The sequence below is a fragment of the Eptatretus burgeri genome, chromosome 5 (genome assembly GCF_056783735.1).
Source record: "Eptatretus burgeri isolate ZD-2024b chromosome 5, Ebu_testis_v1, whole genome shotgun sequence".
Lineage (NCBI taxonomy): Eukaryota > Metazoa > Chordata > Myxini > Myxiniformes > Myxinidae > Eptatretus > Eptatretus burgeri.
In genome coordinates, this window is record NC_140965.1 from 58,603,142 (window position 1) to 58,623,821 (window position 20,680).

At 43.6% G+C, this 20,680-nt stretch overlaps 1 long non-coding RNA gene across 1 annotated transcript in view; it reads left to right on the forward strand.

The window, feature by feature from the left end:
* Positions 1 to 836: 836 nt before the first annotated feature.
* LOC147026505 (uncharacterized) overlaps positions 837 to 20,680 on the forward strand; it is a 43,733-nt gene continuing 23,889 nt past the window's right edge. Inside the window, exon 1 of the long non-coding RNA XR_015057931.1 lies at positions 837 to 1,056. This is a non-coding gene — a long non-coding RNA (uncharacterized LOC147026505). The remainder of the gene's footprint in view (positions 1,057 to 20,680) is intronic.

Sequence of the window (20,680 nt, forward strand, 5' to 3'; positions counted from 1 at the left end):
CGACGTCGTGTGCCTACTGGGCTGGTATTCATTTTTTCGACCTCGGAAGGATACAGGTTGAGTTGAAGTGGTAGTAGACAAGGATGACAAAGATATATTGCTCCATATAATGAATGAGGTGTGTGTGTGTGTGTGTGTGTGTGTGTGTGTGTGTGTGTGTGTGTGTGTGTGTGTGTGTGTGTGTGTGTGTGTGTGTGTGTGTGTGTGTGTGTGTGTGCGTGTTTAAGTACGTGACCACGGAATTTGTTAGCGCGAAGAATACACAAGATCCCATCAGAAAAATAACAAAACAAAACAAAGGAAAGTTCATGATCCATGTAATTCAGGTTTAAATCCGAACAAACTGATCCTGTTGGAATGATCATGGTGGAAAACTTCAATTGATTTGAACTCTCATTTTCTTTTGCAATGGGGAGAATGATGTGGATAAGACATTTCACATATTTTGTAAGAGTGTAATTGATGAAGAGGTCATTAAACAACAAATAGTCTACCGCTAGGCTCCAACCATCAGGTCTGTGATACTATATTACGGAATTGCATGAATTTTTGAAACTTTCTCATGTGTTCTCTGCTGTTAATGGGGATTTCAGTCATCCTTACTATAGATAATTCATCGACCAGTGTTTGTGTGTGTGTTTGTTTGTTCTCAGCCAATTACATATACAGACTTGCTAAAGAGGATCAGCATGACCCCAATTAATGTGTAGGGGTGTTTTTATCTTTGCTGATGGTCTTGGGGGAGGGGGTGGGGTGGATGAGGGTGGGGGACCCAAGTTCTCTATGTCAATGTGTATCGTGTTGCGCTGCTTTCAGGTGGGGGAGGGTATTACAAGTCTTCACCATTTACAGCACAGTATTCATGTCCCCACGTTTTCCAGTGCAGTGTGGTGTTTTGAATTATTTTTAAAAGCAGTGGGTATGTTTTTGCTTCATTCATGCAAACCCGGTTTTTTTTTTTGGCCTATACAGACCTGTCAGTTGCCTATACACCACCCAAATAAGAGTTTGCATCAGAAGAACGTGTTACATGCTTGGAACAAGATCGTGTGAAAGGTGGGTACTCTGATCATGATTTTAATCAGTGAACAGTTCAGTTTTAGTTGTTCTTTATTGCGCCATTTCATATGAATATATATATATATATATATATATATATATATATATATATATATATATATATATATATATATATATATATATATATATTCTTGAACTCAGGGTATATTTTTTATTGGACACCACTTATCCCCGATGCCATATCCAAGTGATGCATGACTTCATCACTGGGTGCTGAAGGATGGGAGTACTCAGATTTCACTCAATTTGTTTTCTTGTTGATATTTTCGTTGAGTAAATCCTTGACACTTGTTGATTGAAGATTGAACTTTTTCAGGACTTCCCGGTTGAAGGGGCATCTTCAATGTAAATATTTCCAACTGCATTTCCACCAATCGTCAAAAGTAGTTAATGTATGGAATGGGCTCCCTGGGAAGGTAGTGGTAGCAGAAGCAGCAGATAGGTTTAAACTGGAATTAGATAGGGGCTTGTGAATGCACATGAGTGACATGGTGTACGTTGTGTATGTCTTGGTACATGAGTGACAGGGTCTATGTCAAGACTTTTGACATTGGTAATGTGCTTTAGAAGTTTCCATCCCCAAACTCTGAAACCGAGCCAAAGTGAGATGACCACTGTGAGTGAAGCTGAGAAGTCACTGTTTTGTTTAGAATTTGCAAGTTTAGAATTCAGATGTTTGGAAAATGGCAGTGACATCATTGGGAACGGAAATGACTTGATTTTGTAGGTGTGGGATGTGCTCAGAGAGACAGAGAGTTTAGGTGAAAAGGCTGTGCTGTGATGACTTACAAAAGCTGTGATTAAACTGTTTGCACTTACATGCAGTAACTATTGTGTCATTGCTGTATGCAACGGTCTCCAGTCAAGCGAAGGCCAGTGGCATCTCTACAATCTGTCCTCAGTAGCCATGGTCTTCCATAAGGAAAAGTCCCTGATCAACCCACTTGAGGGACCATGGCCTCGAACATCTGCTGAACTCAATGTAAATGCTGCTGAGTCTTAGGTGCCCATTACACTGTACAATTTACGAGCTTGGACAATCACTGTATCAGATGAGCCTACTTTAGATTACTATGTTAAGGTCTCTGCAATGGCTAATTTGAAATTATTGTCCTTTCTTCAAGATATTGTTTATCTTCAATCCAAAGGAGTCAAATAGTACAGACATTTTAGTAGAGATATTTGGTCAACCTCCCACAAATTTCAACAAATGCAAACTCAACAGATTTTGATTCCTGGATATGTCCTCAGTGACAGAAAAAAAGTCCAAAGGGATCCTCCTGGGAGAAAGTCCTGAAATCATGGAAATCCAATATGGCCACCACCCGGCTTCGGGGAAAATGAGAAAATTGTAAAGATTGATATTTACCTTCGCATTCTGCGAAAGGTTATGTTTTGGTCGGCGTGTATTTATTTATTTATTTATTTATTTGTAATGTTGTGATTCATATAACTCAAAAAGTATTAAACCGAATTGCATGAAATTTGGTGGGATGATTGGTTATTAGCCAGGAAGCATTCGATTAGATTTTGGGATCGTTCGGGTCAAAGGTCAAGGTCACGAAAAGGTCAAAATCGTCTTTTTATGATAACACGGTCAATTTTTATTCAATTTGCATGCAACTAACGCCAAAATGTTCAGAATTCAACACCTCATCTCGTGATATGCAATATGACACAATGACGCCCATACTCTTGTTACCGGTTAGGGGTCAAAGGTCAGGGGGGTCACAACCTTGAAAAATATGCGGTTTTTGTCATAACGCGGTCAATTCTTGTCTGCTTTACATGAAGGGTCAGGTATGGGAGCATGTGCCAGAACAGCGCGTCGCTGCGTCCACTTTCCGCCGGTACTCCGGGGGCCTCCGTCTGGCCATCCCCCAGGCAGATGCCAGGCCCATCCCCATCTCCTTGAGATGATGGTCAACCTGCTGCAACCATGAGGCACGTGGTCGGCCCACTGGCCTCCTCCACTCATGAGACTCCCTCGCTGAGAGAATCTGGTGAGCAGGATCAGCGTCAGGAAAACGAGCCACATGTCCATACAGCCGCAGCTGACGCTCACGGACTATGCAGGTAACAAATCTCATCCGAGTCTCTCTCAGCAACCGCTCGTTGGACACAAAATCCGACCAGCGATAGCCAAGGATTCTCCGAAGAGACCTGGTACCAAAGGAATTAAGTCTCCGTCTCAGATCCTTGGTCAAAGTCCAAGTCTCGCACCCATAGAGCAAGACTGGAAGTACCAAGGACCTGAAGACTCGGACTTTCGTCCTCCCGCACAGGTACCGGCAGCGCCACACCCCATGATCCAGTGAATCCATGACTCCCCAGGCCCGACCCAGACGTCTATTGACCTCCGGCTCACAACCTGCGGAGACATGAATATCACTGCCAAGGTAAGTGAATCTATCCACGACCTCAACATCCTCACCACAAACAGACACAGACAGGACAGCAGCATCCAAGATGTCACCGAAAGCCTGGATCTTTGTTTTGACCCAAGAAATCCGTAATCCCAACGGCTCCGACTCCTCATTCAGCACCTCGAGGGCCCCCAAGAGGATGTCTAAAGTCTCCGCAAAGATGACTGCATCATCTGCAAAATCAAGGTCCGAGATCTTGACATTGCCAAACGATGCACCGCAACTTGATCTCTCCGACATCCTCCCAAAAATCCAGTCCATACAAGTGCTGAAAAGTGTGGGGGCAAGTACACATCCCTGACGAACTCCAGTAACAACTGGAAATAAGTCAGAGGCGGTACCACCACACTTCACAGCACTCTCAGTACCAGAGTAGAGTTCAGACATCAGATCGATCAGTTTCAGTGGCACCCCACGAAGACCAAGAATCCTCCAGAGGACATCCCGATTCACTGAATCGAACGCTTTACAGAGATCAACATAGGCTGCAAGCAGCCCCTGCCGAAACTCTCGTCTGCGTTCAGTGAGGACACGAAGAGCAAGGATACGGTCAATCGTTGACCTCTTTGGTGTAAAGCCTGACTGCTCTGGACGCTGGTGCTCAAGCAGATGGTGGCGAACCCTATCAAGAATTATCCGAGCAAAGACCTTGCCCGGCACTGAGAGCAGCGTCACCCCTCGGTAGTTGTTGCAGTCTTGGCGATCACCCTTCCCTTTCCAGAGAGGGACAACAAGGCCCCTCTTCCAGTCAGTTGGGATGATGCCTGTGTTCCAGGCAGAGCACAAAACTGCATGCAACGACGCGAGTGCAGCATTTCCACCAGCCTTGAGAAGTTCAGCATGGATGCCACAGATCCCTGGAGCTTTGCCCCGTTTCAACTGGTTCACCGCAGCCCGTGTTTCCACAAGCGATGGTGGACCACAGTTGATTCGAGGGTCAGCAATAGGGATTGTAACACCCTTGACGTCCAACTCGACAGCTGGGGGATCAGCCTGGTACAACCGCTCAAAGTAACCGGCCCAGCGGGCCTTCACTTCAGACTCCTCTGTCAAGAGCCTACCACTCTCTGCTCGAACTGCAGTGCTCCGAGGGATGGGCTTGGATGAACGTAATGCGCGAATTCCCCTGTAAGCGGGACGAGAATCACCTGTCCACAGGTGATGCTCTACCCCCTCACAGATTCCTCGCACATAGGCCTCCTTGTCCACCCTCAGTGCACGTACAGTTTTACGCCTCAGCTCCCTGAACAGCTCAGCTCTGCCATTCAGCCTGGCCCTGCGACTCTGGTCAATGGTATCCAGTGTCCCTTGAGAGACAAAATTCTTCTTTGCCCTGCGGTGAACTCCAAGGCATCCACCGGCAACATCAAGGACGGTGGTCTTGAAGGTGCTCCACAACTCTTCAGGACCCCCCAAAGCACCCAGACCCCCCAAGTGTCCACTCAGCCTGTTCGCAAACTCCTCAGCTACTCTCTCATCCCTGAGCTTGGCAACATCCAGCCTAGGCTGGGATGGTACCATTCTCCAGGATTTAAGGTGCAGCTTTAGAGTTGCTACAACAAGCCTGTGGTCAGTATTGAGGAACTGAGCACTCCGGTAGACCCTGCAGTTCTGGATCATCCTCCAACGACCGTCAATGAGGACATGGTCAATCTCCTTTGCCACACCGCCAGCGTTGGAATACCAAGTCCAGCGATGAGCTTGCGGGCGCTGAAACCACGAACCAGCCACCCTAAGTCCATGACTTCTTGCAAAGTCAAGGAACTTAGTGCTATTCTGGTTCATAGTTCCTGACCCATGGGGACCAACACACACCTCATAACCATCCCTATCAGTTCCAGTCGATGCATTGAAATCCCCCAAGACTAGAAGTGTATCTCGTCTGGGGCACTGATCAACCACAGACTCGAGTGTGGCGTAGAATGCATCCTTCACGGTAAGATCACTCGCCTCAGTCGGAGCATAAATAGAGACCAGGGAAATGACACCTAAGGAGTGACGAATCCTTAATCTCATAATACGCTCGTTGACCGGTGTTACCTCAATTATCATTGGGGTCAGCTTGTTGGACACAGCTACAGCAACTCCTTGGGTATGGTAACCATCAGAGCGACCAGACCAATAGTAGGTGTAACCACCCACCATTATCTCGCCGCAATCCGGTCTCCGAACCTCAGAGAGAGCTGCAATCCCGATGTCCAAACGCTTGAGCTCAGATGATAACAGAGACAGGTGATCATCCTCTCTTAGGGATAGGACATTCCAGGCACCCACCCGAAGGGACCGCCTCAGGTTAACCCAAGGAGACCGCCGTCTGGTGGACGACACCTCAGCACCACTCCGACACACTCTCCCGCAATCTGACCCAGGGATGTTACCCCGTGGTTTCCCTCCTATCAAAGATTGGGGGTCCCGAAGGCTTTGCCCCAATCCCATCATCCGGTGAGCTGCCCTGCGAAGGGAAGCTGCACAGGAGGTACTCCCACGGAGTGGGTTTTCAGATTTTTTTGCGTTTTTGCGTTTTGCGGAATGAAGCGTTTTACGGTGGCTGGAGTGCAAATCCTGCCACCAACCTCCTAATAAAAAGTAACCCAACTGCAGGAGGACGTCCGCAGACACAGTTGGGCACTAGATATGGATGGCCGTTGGCTCACAAGGAGCTCCTCCGCCCTTTGACAGGTTTTGTTTTTAATCCTGCTGGGTGTCCATATCCAAACACCCTCCTCACCAGAAAACCTGGTGGGGGAGACGGTTTAGTCGCCGACAACCCGACCATGGAACAGGTTAGTACAGGTTTACATGGTACCTGTAGCAGGTCACAGATCGAACCTGACCTGACAAGATTTTGGTGCTGGGTTTACATGAACCCAGCACCAAAATGTTCAGAATTTAATGCCCAATCTTGTGACACAATGACGTCATAACACATGTCACCAGTTGGGGTAAAATGTCGGGGGGGGGGGTCACGCCCTTGAAAAATATGCGGTTTTCGGCATAACTCAGTCAATTCTTATTCGATTTGCATGAAACTAGCATCAATCGAGATTACCTTCTCTTGTTGAAACGTTGTCTTCACCGTGCTTGCGAGTGAAGACTCGCCAAAACGATGTGAGTTGATTGTTGTTTAGTCCATAGCCCCCGAAATTCGGGGGGGGGGTCATGACATTATAGATATGTGGTTTGTGTCATAAGACCAATCATATGAAACCAGTTCCCCACACTCATACCAAGAACAAAAAAAGTAGTCTTGGCAAAGGTATGCGCTCAATGAGTGCCCGTTCTAGTTTAATATTTCAATATATGTTTTTCTGCATTCTAATTGTTTATAGTTATGGTCAGTATATTGATATACATGAATAATTATAAAAAAAGTGAAATGTATTGAGGGTAAAATAAAAAATTATAGCTTTTTTGTCCAAAAATGTCAATTTTTTGTCCCGAAAAAAAAGATATTTACCTGATACTGATTTTGGCTCCTGGACAAAAAAAAAGAAACGTTGAAGATACAAGATGAAATCAAGTCTATGGCAATACAATATAATTATGTAAATCATTGAAACATGACAAAATTCACAAGTCCACTCGGGGCAATCACATCTGCCTGATGAAGGTTTCAAAATGAAAATGAAAATTCGCATTAAACTCAGAAACTACATCCATTATAAACTTACTATACATGTTGAGAAAAATCAAGCGTATTAAAGTTAGAACTCGACAATGTCGTCATCATTCTCATCATTGTCACATGGAGTGTTTGTGCAGCCAGAGCCCCTGCAGTTTCCACAAGCTGGAGTGCACTCAATGTTTTGCTTCTTGCATGTGCATCTCATGGTGCTACATTCAGCCTGGCAGTTGCACCTAATGACATGTAACTTCTTTTCAGGAGCTGGAGCTATTGATGTCTGAAGTGGAACAAAACCCTCGTCACACTTCTTCCAACCCCAGTCTGTGGAAGAAGTATGCAAGTCTGACATCTTGAAATGAATCAAAGACCACCTTCAGAAGCATGCCGAGTCTACAAAGTTATATTCTAGAACTTCAGTGCTCTGGGTTCAGTATATGGACATGCTAGACATTCTACGCAAATACATCCATGCAGAGCGCACTGGGAACTGGGCACTACATCTACAGGCCATCCAGGAAATGCTGCCTTACCTGGCAGCCCCGGGCCACAACCTGTCTGCCAAATCTGCGAGGGTGTATCTGCAGCAGATGTCCAACCTCAAAACTCAACATCCCAATGTCCAACAACGTTTTGATGAGGGGTTCCATGTGGTTCGATGAAGTGATCGCCTGTGAGCAGGTCTTTCATCTGACCTGATCATCAAACAAGTTCTGATGAGAAGTTTGAAGACCAGCTCACACGAGGGTGAGGAATGACAGAGCAACAACGGCTGGTATGGCTACTATCAATGCCTGCCTGTGCAGAAATATACCAGGCAACGAAGGAGCTCACAGGTGTGAACTACAACACTGGAGAGCAGAAGAAGGACATGACCAAGGCAAGACAATCTCGTGACTGGAAGGACACACTATCAGCTCTTCAGTATTTACAGGAACGGAATCTGTTCAGTAGTGATCCACATCTGAGGAACATTGCCACTGGAGTTCATGCACACCCCACCGTCAACGTCGATACAGCACATGCTGTAGGAGCCAAAATATTGAAATCTATGGATGGGAAAACACCTGCCGAGTACACATTTAAGAGGAAAGACCAAGTTGTCACCCTCGGCATGAAGTCATCTGTCAAGATTGATGGAGAGCAAGTCCAGGTTGACCCACAACTCCTCTTCCAGAGGCTGATCACTGTTGCACAGATAGCAGAAGAACTGGAGTCGGCCTTCAAATATGAACTGTGCAGCTATCCACCAGCCCTCTTTGATTCCTCTCTTCAGCTCCGAGAAGCACACAAGCCAGGCTTTGCTGATGCCATCTGGGATCTTCTTGGATCCGATGTCCCAGCCAATATCCCCAATGATGGGCAACAGTATGTTTTGGATGGCGGGGCACTTGTTCAACGCATTCCAGGGTCTCGGGGATCTACATACAGAGACATATGCCAGCAGTACACTGATTATGTAACGAAGAAGTACGGAGATGTTATAGTCGTGTTTGATGGTTATGAGAGTACCAACACGAAGGACATGACACACCAGAGACAGTCTAAAGGGAATGCTGGCACTACTGTGACATTTACAGCTGACATGCATCTTACAATGAAGAAGGAACAGTTTCTTGCCAATATGCAGAATAAACAGCGATTCATTTTTCTGTTGAGTGAAGAGCTTCAGAAGAAGAACTCTGAGACACACCATGCCTCAGAGGATGCTGATCTCCTGATTGTACTGAAGGCCGTGCAGTCTGCTACTGTCACCAACACTGTGTTAGTTGGTGATGACACAGATCTCCTCGTCCTCCTATGCTACCATGCAAGCTTAGAATCCCATGACCTCTTCTTTTGTCCCGAGCCAAAGAAGAACACGAAGAAGCCTCGCATCTGGAACATCAAGGCTACAAAGAAAATGATAGGTACAGAAATATGCAAGCACATACTGTTTCTGCATGCAGTTCTTGGGTGCGACACGACATCTCGTCTTCATGGGATTGGAAAGGGAGCTTCCCTCAAAAAGTTCAAAGCAAGCAACACATTCCGTGAACAGGCCAAGGTTTTTGATACATATCCAGCTTCCGTATTAGTCCATGAGGCCGAGCCCAAAATTTTGGTCATTGGTACCAAACAAAGTGCCCTGTTCTAGTCAAGTATTTTGTAAAGATGGGTCCCCTGGGGTATCAAAATCACTTGATAGCAAGGAAATATCGGTAGCTTATATCGTGTAATGGCACTGTTTATATGCGACCCCCTCTTGCACAAAATCGAAGATTTTCGATAATTTTTATACACCATGGATTTGAGTTGGGAGCGTTTTATACTGTTAATATACTTTAATCTGTATAATGTATATATCAAAAGAAAGCTCATGGAGTACAGTTGATAGTCGTATAAACATAAGAAGAAAATAAAAACACTCACAGACACCCGACATGAAATACTGCGGACCCCTTGATGCGAAACAAATGTTTTTCTTCACTTAGAAAAAATGTGTCTTCCAATATGTAGAACGACATTAGAAACTTCAACTCAGGCACTATAATAACAGTACCTTGAATACATCTTAATATAATTTGAACCTTGTCAATAAATGACACCTTACATACAGTGGGGAGAACAAGTATTTGATACACTGCCGATTTTGCAGGTTTTCCCACTTACAAAGCACGAAGAGGTCTGTAATTTTTATCATAGGTACACGTCAACTGTGAAAGAGGGAATCTAAAACAAAAATCCTAAAAATCACATTGTATGATTTTTAAATAATTAATTTGCATTTTATTGCATGAAATAAGTATTTGATCACCTACCAACCAGTAAGAATTCCGGCTCTCACAGACCTATTAGTTTTGTCTTCAAGAAGCCCTTCCATTCTCCACTCATTACCTGTATTAACTGCACCTGTTTGAACTCGTTATCTGCATAAAAGACAGCAGTCCACACTCAATCAATCAGACTCCAACCTCTCCACAATGGGCAAGACCAGAGAGCTGTCTAAGGACATCAGAGACAAAATTGTAGACTTGCACAAGGCTGGGATGGGCTACAGGACAATAGGCAAGCAGCTTGGTGAGAAGTCAACAACTGTTGGCGCAATTATTAGAAAATGGAAGAAGTTCAAGATAACAGTCAATCTCCCTCGGTCTGGGGCTCCATGCAAGATCTCACCTCGTGAAGCCTAAATGATCATGAGAAAGGTGAGGGATCAGCCCAGAACTACACGGCAGGACCTGGTCAATGACCTGAAGAGAGCTGGGACCACAGTATCAAAGAAAACCATCAGTAACACACTACGCCGTCATGGATTAAAATCCTGCAGCGCACGCAAGGTCCCTCTGCTCAAGCCAGCGCATGTCCAGGCCCGTCTGAAGTTTGCCAATGACCATCTGGATGATCCAGAGGAGGAATGGGAGAAGGTCATGTGGTCTGATGAAACCAACATAGAGCTTTTTGGTTTAAACTCCACTCGCCGTGTTTAGAGGAAGAAGAAGGATGAATACAACCCCAAGAACACCATCCCAACTGTGAAGCATGGAGGTGGAAACATCATTCTTTGGGGATGCTTTTCTGCAAAGGGGACAGGACGACTGCACCGTATTGAGGGGAGGATGGTTGGGGCCATGTATCGCGAGATCTTGGCCAACAACCTCCTTCCCTCAACAAGAGCATTGAAGATGGGGCGTGGCTGTGTCTTCCAGCATGACAACGACCCGAAACACACAGCCAGGGCAACTAAGGAGTGGCTCCGTAAGAAGCATCTCAAGGTCCTGGAGTGGCCGAGCCAGTCTCCAGACCTGAACCCAATAGAAAATCTTTGGAGGGAGCTGAAAGTCTGTGTTGCCCAGCGACAGCCCCGAAACCTGAAGGATCTGGAGAAGATCTGTATGGAGGAGTGGGCCAAAATCCCTGCTGCAGTCTGTGCAAACCTGGTTAAGAACTACAGGAAACGTCTGATCTCTGTAATTGCAAACAAAGGTTTCTGTACCAAATATTAAGTTCTGTTTTTCTGATGTATCAAATACATATTTCATGCAATAAAATGCAAATTAATTATTTAAAAATCATACAATGTGATTTTCAGGATTTTTGTTTTAGATTCCCTCTTTCACAGTTGAAGTGTACCTATGATAAAATTACAGACATCTCCATGCTTTGTAAGTGGGAAAACCTGCAAAATCGGCAGTGTATCAAATACTTGTTCTCCCCACTGTATATAGGAAACAAATTCTATCATAGAAAATATGTAATTATGTGCTTTCGATATCAAGTTGATCATTTGGTCCAGATTTCAAATGTTGCAGCTGTAACAGCAACACAGAAATAAAATATAAGGCATGTTATAAGACAAACACATTATTATTGTTATTCAAACACAATAATGAAAGTACACAATCTTGGAATATTTGAACTAATAATCTTCAGTTTCATAATCGTCTTCGCTGCTCAAGATCGTCTTCGCTTCGCTGTCTGTACCGTCGTTCATTGGTTGGTTTTCACATGGGCTCAAACTACAAATGTCAGAACACTTCAATCCATTTGCAGCACAGGGACATTGAGGAACTCGACAGGACTTCCGACATTTGCAGGACAGCATCTCAAGAACAGTGTCGGGGGCCGGTGCACCATCCATCCAGTCTATGGCTAAGTGTCTGTCATCACCATCGCCAACGAATTTCCAGCTATAGCCTGCAGGATTGGGCGTCTTGGGATCGTTCATCAAACTCTGTTCTCAAATTGCGGTTTGATAATTTGCTCGCCGTGCATGTTTTCCAAGACAATCTGCACATGGCGGTAACTGGTAGGACTCTTTCTCACCTTTCTTTGCACAAAATAGTTTGTATCGAAACTCGTTGACTGAAGCATCTCCAGATGTAGCATCATACATGGCACAAACAAAACGTTCCAATCGAGCTTGAAGAGAAGACGAAAGACTCCACTGTTGGCCAAGCTCCTTAAAGAGACTCTGGAAATTCTGATTTGCTTTGAGCAGTTTGAATGCTTTCATTTTCCCACAACCTGCAAAGGCACTGACAGAGTTGCAACCAGTGAAAGCGTGCAATCCAATAACTGCCTCTGAGACATCATATCCATTCATGTTGACAACAGCTGTTCTGTCTATGTAATGTATGCGAGTTTTAGTCCCACATTTCTGATAAAGAGGAGCAGTAATTTGTGTACAGAACGCCATGCTCAAAAGGAAGACATCTGTGTCGTCCACCACAAAGATTACAGCTGCACTTCCAGTGTCACTTGCGTGTTTTCCATGAAGCAGTACCCTCGTGTCTGCTTATTCTTGCTGGCAGCAAAGCTCCGGTACATGTTCAACTGCTGAGTCAGTAATTTTGATGCACTTCTCCTTTGAGGTTACAAACATATGCTTTGACTGCAATAATGACCTTGAATGTGGTTGTTGCTATTCCTGAAACAGAAATTCAATGAGTTCAGTCTTGTTGTCACTACTCTGTAGGTAACTTCTCCACTGACAGACAATTTGTTGGGAAGTTATATTCTTGAACTGTTTGCCTGGATTCTTGCTTCGTCTCACTCTTTCGTGGTGTTTTATGCTGTGTGGTTGATACACATCAAACACGATGTCAATCCTAGTACTGTGTGCACCTTTTCTAATTGCAGAAAGAAGCAAGGTGTTTGCAATGTCTCCAAATGTTTTCTGGTCCCCCTTCATCTTTTGAACCAAAGCCATGCCATCAATAATAGTGGCTGATGGTGTGGGAATGTTCTCTGCTTGTGCATCTTTTTGTAATGCTCTGGCCAATACAGCTTTGTTTGTCTTCCTGATACTCCCATCTTCACAGGCTAGAGACCATGGCAGCGGACCTAGGAGATGTGCCAGGACATCTTTCATATCCAGGTTCTTTCTTGTTTGTGCAATGAGTACCATTTGCCCAAACAACTTTCGGTCTGCTTTCAGAATCATTTCTTTTCCATTTGAAGAAACTTTCTTCTGCTTCTTGGTCATATCTGAAAAGGTCTTGAGCCTCAGCTTAGGCAATGGATCATGAAATTTCACAACTGGTGGACTTGATTCGAGTCTTTCAGACTTAAAGCTCTGAATAAGCTGCCTCACTATGCTTTTCTGCTTCCAGCAACTGTGTGGCAATCTGCCTTGTTGCAGCAGCAGCTGTAGACAGACTGACTAGTTCTTGTTGATTTTCTTCAAAGGGATTAACCCAGTTTTGCAGGGTTTCTACAACAGCATTGACAGCCAGTTTTCATCCTTTTTAATTCTGCTGTTCTGTAACTCTACATGTCCATGATCAGATTTGCCTGTGACTAACACGTCTCGGAGATGACGCAAGAAGGATGACCGGTATTCTGCTGTTAGGAAGAACCGACTCACTGCACCAGGTTTTAGACTATACTTGCGCACTCCTCCCGCAACTTTTGTGCCACGATTGGCTGTCTCTTCAATTGTCTGGTCCAAGGGTATCTTAGCAAAGGGGTTCTTTTCTCCTAGTTGGACAGAAAACTCTCCTTCAAGGAAGTGTTGAAGCACTTTTGGATGGTCATTTCTGAGCTGGGACATTTCAGCGTAGTATACTGGAAGGTACTGGGTATAATTCTGTCAGTCATAAGCGAAGCACCAGACAATCATGCCACGAACTGCAGCCACGTGCAAATTCCAATCACCTTCTCTGGAAGAGCGAATTAGGGCCAGCAATACTCCCCCAACCATGTCAAAGTATGACATCCATAACGCTGAAAGAGGTCCATTGGTGTGCCGTAGATGTTCACAATATTTCTCAAAGTGATCCAGCATCTGCAAGAACAATTCATGGTTCAGCGTCTCTTCATATTTGGAACTTTAACGAGGTGTCCAGAAAATCACTCAGTAATTCCAATAACTGATCGATCTGGTTCATCTGTGTAGGTTGTTGTTCCTTCAGCCATAGCAGAAATCCCGCCCATAGCAATCTGAAAAGGGCCTCATATATGTATCTGTGCGTTCAGAGAGACCTGTTGTACTGTCTGCCTGCCATGGCACTCGTTATAGACCCCTCTGCCACTATTCCTGCCTCAATGCAAAGGTCACGCAGGCCTGCATCCTCAAAACGTTTTCCAAGTATTCCCAGAAAGTTGCAGACCATATGAAAAGAGCCGAGGCAAAGAATTACTCCGAGATATTGACATCTGTGTTTCCACATAACTTCTGCCACTTTGGAATAAAGGGCCTGGTCGAATACCAGTACAACCTCTTGAAGATGTAGGCTTTCTTTTACCTTCATTGACCTGTTCAAAATCTCAGCTGCTGTCGCCATGCTGGTTGCTGGAAAATTGATTGGGTTAAGATAGCCTATGTTGTGCTGATGAACTGTCTGGTCCTGTCTCATAATGATGGTGGTTCATGTCCATCCTGGAATAATTTGGTTTTCCGGGTGCATTTGCTGTAGAAGAATCCAGATCAAGTCCTTTCTGTGGAAGGGTTTTTGAGGAAGAGCGTGGTATTCTTCAGCAACTGTTTTGCTTCCAGGTCCTTCTCTTTTCCCAGTGTTATAAATTAGAAGCTGTTGTTCTTCATATTTGATGGAACGTTGCTTTTTCTTTTCTATTACAGGTCGTGCCGATTCCAGCTTCGGACCATATACCTTTTGTTGGACAATGATGCCATTGACCCTGTGGCTTGTTCCTGCTCCTGTTGCAGTTTCCTCAAGGAAATCTATATTGTCCCAAACGAGAGCGGAATATATGTAGGGGTTAACACAATCAGGAAGTGGGACAGAATTATCTGAGGATGAGGCTATTTTCTGAAGGCTCAATGCAGTGTCGTTTTCCTCGAGAACAGTATATGAAACTCCATGCCCTAGTTTGTTCATTATCTGGATGATTTCCGAGTTTCCTGTCAGTGTTTTCACTGCATTTGATAGCAAGATGTGCTTCGGTGGTTTCACACGACCACAGGTGACACTGTAGACCAGATCTTGGCCATATGAATCCACTAACAGTTGAATTTTCTGTGAGGCACTGTGATAGCTTGGTTCACCTGAAAGGACACACGTTATGAAGATTTGCAGAAGTTCTGGTAATCGGAAGCCACTCCAGTTCACCAAAGCGGGCGTGAAAGGCCACACTTGATCCTGGCAGATCTCTTTTATGGAAGATCGAATTATTTGGCCAGCTTTGATAATGACAGAAGAATCACCAGATGTTACTGCTGTAAGGGTTTCTATATTGTCCTTGAGCTTCTGGTTCTCTTTCACAAATTCGTAGATTGTGAGAGTGTGAGGGAATACGAGTGTTTTCCCTTTATCATCTTTACAGAAATGTAAAGTATCTGCAAATTCCTTTTCAATATTTCGTCGAATATGCTTCTTGGTGGATTCTTTGGTCATGGTGATCCCTGTGTTTGACATCACCTCAACGACGATTGCTGTGAGATCAATCATCTTTAATACACGAGGATTCGTGAATAAATCATCACGGATAAATGTGTAGAGCGATTCGTTCGCATGTCTTTCAGCCTCGTTGTACAGGCAATCCTCTTCGGCATCAGAAGACACATCAGTTGTTGCAGTTTCACCGCCTTTATTTGTGTACATGCGGTAACATGAGTGGTGGTAATGTGCCTCAGCGGCAACTAAGTCTCTTGACGCAACTGCTAAGATCTTCGGGTCGCTCTTTTGCATTGCGCACTCCCGTATTCTCTTATCGCATCGCAGCTCTGTGCACTGTACAATTGATTCTCTTGTTCTTGATGTTTTTTTTATACTTTTCTCTTTCACAGAATATGCATTTTGTTTCGTAAACCCTTGCTGTTGAAGGCTTTGACCTGGGAAGATGTTTACTGCTACCAAATACTGTGGTTTCACCATCATCACGCCTTTCTCGATGTTTTTCTTAGAGCTGAAGGTCGGGTTTCAATGTAAAGCGTGACCGACACTGTCTATGGTAAACTATATCAGGCACCTGTCCTGATAGATTTGAGCTTTCTCCAGCAATGGGGCATGCTGACATACACATGCAGCATTTAGCAATGTCTGCCATGATGAAACATCTTTTGGTGAAGTGAGCGGAGCTTGGGAATCTTCCTCTGGATAATGGATAACACAAAAAGGTTTAGATCTTTTGCTTGGGGGCAAATCTGTTTGAAAAGCGGTCTGTGAGGGCCCTTCACCACTGTTAGAGGATTTCATGGCTATTATTCTTTATGCTTGATTGGGATACCTGAAATAAAGCAACAACAATCATTTGTTATAATGAAAACAAACGCAACTTATTGCATGAGTGCAGTCTCAAATTACTACATAAAGCAAAAAAGTGCATTGCAACAGTACAGATTTTTGCATTTCAAGCCTACAGACAGACTAAGGAATGAACGATTTTGAATATATGCTATAATATGATTAGATATGTTAGAAAAACACATAATCTATTTCTATCTACCACCAGTACAATATTTTTTAAATGTTCAGGGATAAGGCCACAACTCAAAACGATGGAGTGAATCATCACTTATACTCCAAACTGTAAGGAATTCCCTGTATAGATTACCAGACAAGTGATGGCCGAGTCCTGGTAGGCATATTGAGTATCAAATTTCATCAATAGATGGATCAGCCACTGAATACTAATACCTATACTAAATATTCTTAAACATAACACAAGACACTAATATCGCTTTTTCATTTTGATGTATTCCACTTGTTTTGCTGCATGACAAGGAAGGGCTTGATTACATCAAGTATGGTTTTAATGGAATCCTCATATATATGAAAACATATATGTAGACAACAAAATCACTCCTTTATGTGGACTATTTCCAAAGTTGTGACACTTTTTGTATTTGCGGAATGTTGGATTTTACATTTTGAAAGAGTTTCAATTTACTTTATCGATTTCAAGTAGTGTATATAACATCATAGTAATGAAATATGCAGCTACATATGCATATTCTGCCATGTGGATTAAAATTTCTCAAATATTGAAAAACAACAGGAATTCTGCGTCAGTCATTTTGAATTTGGCTGATTAAACGCTTCAGCTACTCTGTTTTGCTTGCTATCATGCATTTCCACAACATAGAGGTCATATGCTTTCCAATGATACCAAACACAACCGGGCACGAATTTGGTACCGACAAAGTAGTCGGCCTCATGGACTATATGTGATGTGGCAGATGCAGGAGAAAAATCATTGGTGATAATCTACAACGGAAAGTCAACTGACACCCTGGACACCCTCTGGTATCAGCAGTACTGGGACAAGGTGGCTTGGAGCTCGTCTCACGTGCAACCACAGACGCTACCACCAACATCAGAAGCAGCAAAGTATCACAGCCTGCGCGTGTATATGCAAGTCCAAGAATGGAAGGGATGTGCTGATTAACTTCTTCCGACAGACTGGGCTTGGCAGAAGTGTGATGAGGGTTTTGTGCCACTTCAGACATCAATAGCTCCAGCTCCTGAAAAGATGTTACGTGTCATTAGGTGCAACTGCCAGGCTGAATGTAGCACCATGAGATGCACATGCAAGAAGCACAACATTGAGTGCACTCCAACTTGTGGAAACTGCAGGGGCTCTGGCTGCACAAACACTCCATGTGACAATGATGAGGATGATGATGGCATTGTCGAGTTCTAACTTTAATACGCTTGATTTTTCTCAACATGTATAGTAAGTTTATAATGGTTGTAGTTTCTGAGTTTAATGCGAATTTTCATTTTCATTTTGAAACCTTCGTCAGGCAGATGTGATTGCCCCGAGTGGAATTATGAATTTTGTCATGTTTCAATGATTTACATAATTATATTTTATTGCCATAGACTTGATTTCATCTTGTGTCTTCAACATTTCTTATTTTTTTGGTCCAGGAGCCAAAATCAGTATCAGGTAAATATATTTTTTTCGGGACAAAAATTGACATTTTTGGACAAAAAAGCTATAATTTTATATTTTACCCTCAATACATTTCACTATTTTATTATTATTCTTGTATATCAATATACTGACCATAACTAGAAATAATTATAATGGAGAAAAACATATATTTACATGTTAAAATATCAATCTTTACAATTTTCTCATTTTCCCCGAAGCCGGGTGGCGGCCATATTGGATTTCCATTATTTCAGGACTTTCCCCCTGGAGGATCCCTTTGGACTTTTTTTCTGTCACTGAGGACATATCCAGGAATCAAAATCTGTTGAGTTTGCATTTGTTGCAATTTGTGGCAGGTCATCTGACATTTTGACTGTACTAAAAGCAATAAGCAAAGCCTTGTGTCTTGGACTGACTGTTCATCATTTGACACGGTCTACACATCTCCTTGGATTGTTGAACCATCTCAGTCACTGTGCATCATATTCGAAAATTTTGTCTTTCAAAACAGCTTTGTTTCAACTTCAGTTGGATCAAGCTCTGGTTATCCCACTTGGAGTCAATAAAAAAAAAAAAAAAAAATATCTTGGTCTAACTCTAGGATAATATGGATTTTTCTGAGGAAACAGTCACAGGTTCTGGCACCACACATAAAACGTTTGTGTGATGTGTGGTTTCACCCTTATTCAGCAAGGAGAAATGGCCATATTACAGTCAGCTGAGCGTCCTTCTCTACCGAGTAAATAATGGAGCTTGAAGACCACCCCTTCTCTGATGATATTGTATCAGAAGCAGGAGATACAAGGAACACAGCTCCCCACCACCAACATTGATATTGGTCCGATATCCACCTGTATGGAGGAGCAGCCTTTATACACATGCACCCATAAGCCAAATAGTTACCTGAAAAGTGGCAGAGAAATGGCCAACAAATTTTCCAAAGTTCGCATGCATGCATGCAGTCGTTTGTCAGGTAGATAACATAGGTTTTAAATGCTGCCGTCCAGTTTTATTTTGAACGCGGCAGTTTGCAAACCTCCCCTCGCACTGCCTTCCTTTCCCTGTCCCTCATGCCCACTTCCCTTCCCATCACAACGCATTCCCTTCCCCTCACGATTACCTTCTCTCTGGACAGTCTCCATGTACTGCAATAACATGCTGTTTTTACATACCCAATTTTGTTCAATACTCCACTACTTCTTCGACACCCTTTCCCTTCAAGTCCCCCTACCATATGCAAGTGCAGAACCCCTTCACCTCATGTTTACTTCCTATCAAACCCACTCCCCATCCCCTCTTCCCCTCCCCCATCCCTCCTCTCTTTCCCCGATCCTCATCGCTCCCATCCTTCCTCCCGGAGTGTATAGCGAAATTTTGTGAGGCGTCGCTCTCCCACCCCCTCCCCTTCCTCGCTCCCCCCCTTCTTACCCCCTTTAGCTTCCCCACCCCTCCTCACTCCTCACTCCCTCTGTCACTCCTTTCTCTTCTCCCTCCCCTCGGTCCTCTCTCCTTCCTGCCTTCCCCTCTCTCCCTCCCCTCCCTCCTCTCTCCCCCCCCTACCTTCCCCACAATCAAGGTTATGGGTTGTATTTGCTAATAATAATATAATATGTGTTCCCTTAAAAGGAACTTTTATGCAGGAGGTCATTTAGCCCCTCATAGCTTGTGCTGGTGTTGCCATCGAAGAAACAACCACACGTTTGCAACACATGGACAACAACAATAGAATCAGCATTTACTATAATTAAAGCAAGGAACTGTATATTATTAATAAGAAGACAATAAGAGCTACATATTGATCTGCTTCTACTATTTTCTACTCCAACTATTCCAACTTTTTCTGGCTGAGAGCAAAGTTTGGCACAACCCTATCATGAGCCTGCTGGCAAGGCATGACAATCGACTGGAGCTAATTTGGACAGGATTTCGGAATTATTTCAGGGTGTTAGTGATATCTTGCACACTCTACTTCAATAACACCATGGGATATTTAACGTCCACCAACTAATGCTCACAACTGGGATACCCAGCTTTATGTCCATCAGATGGATGACACACTTTGTGGTGGAACATCCTGTCTGCAAAAGGACCAATATGACAGATTATCGTTGGGTTGGGAAAATAACTTGTTTACCAACTTGTTAGACAAGACCTATAATAACCCAATTGGACTATAAATCCAGGAATGCAAAATAGAAAAAAAAATACTGGGAAAATTGCCCAATACATTGACAGATTTGCAAATAGCTGACGCTGCTCAAACGTCTGCATCTACTGTTGCCAGGTTGATAGCATCATCTGCCTTTGCCCCAAATGCAACAACATGCACTTGGCGAGCAGAATAGAATACATCAGGCATCGACACATTAATTAAAAAACTATATCAAAAAAATTTGCATTTCTTTGACTATTATGTCTCATTCCAAGACCTTTTATATCACCTCAAATATAATGACAATCAGTGAAATCATTTTATTGTGAATTAATAATCATCTGTACAATATATCATTTTCTTTTTCTTACAAAGCCCATTTTTATTCAGTGTTCAAACACATCTCAAGAGGGAGGAGAGAAAAGCTTGGTATGATCTGAGCACAAAAGGAATTTGGTTTCCTTGCAGTTGCCAGGCACATAATAATTCACTCTCAGCATTTCTTGCCCCACCATGATGTAACAAAGAAACTATAATGACAACAAGAACAATTGATTTTGGCTGTAGCACTTGCAC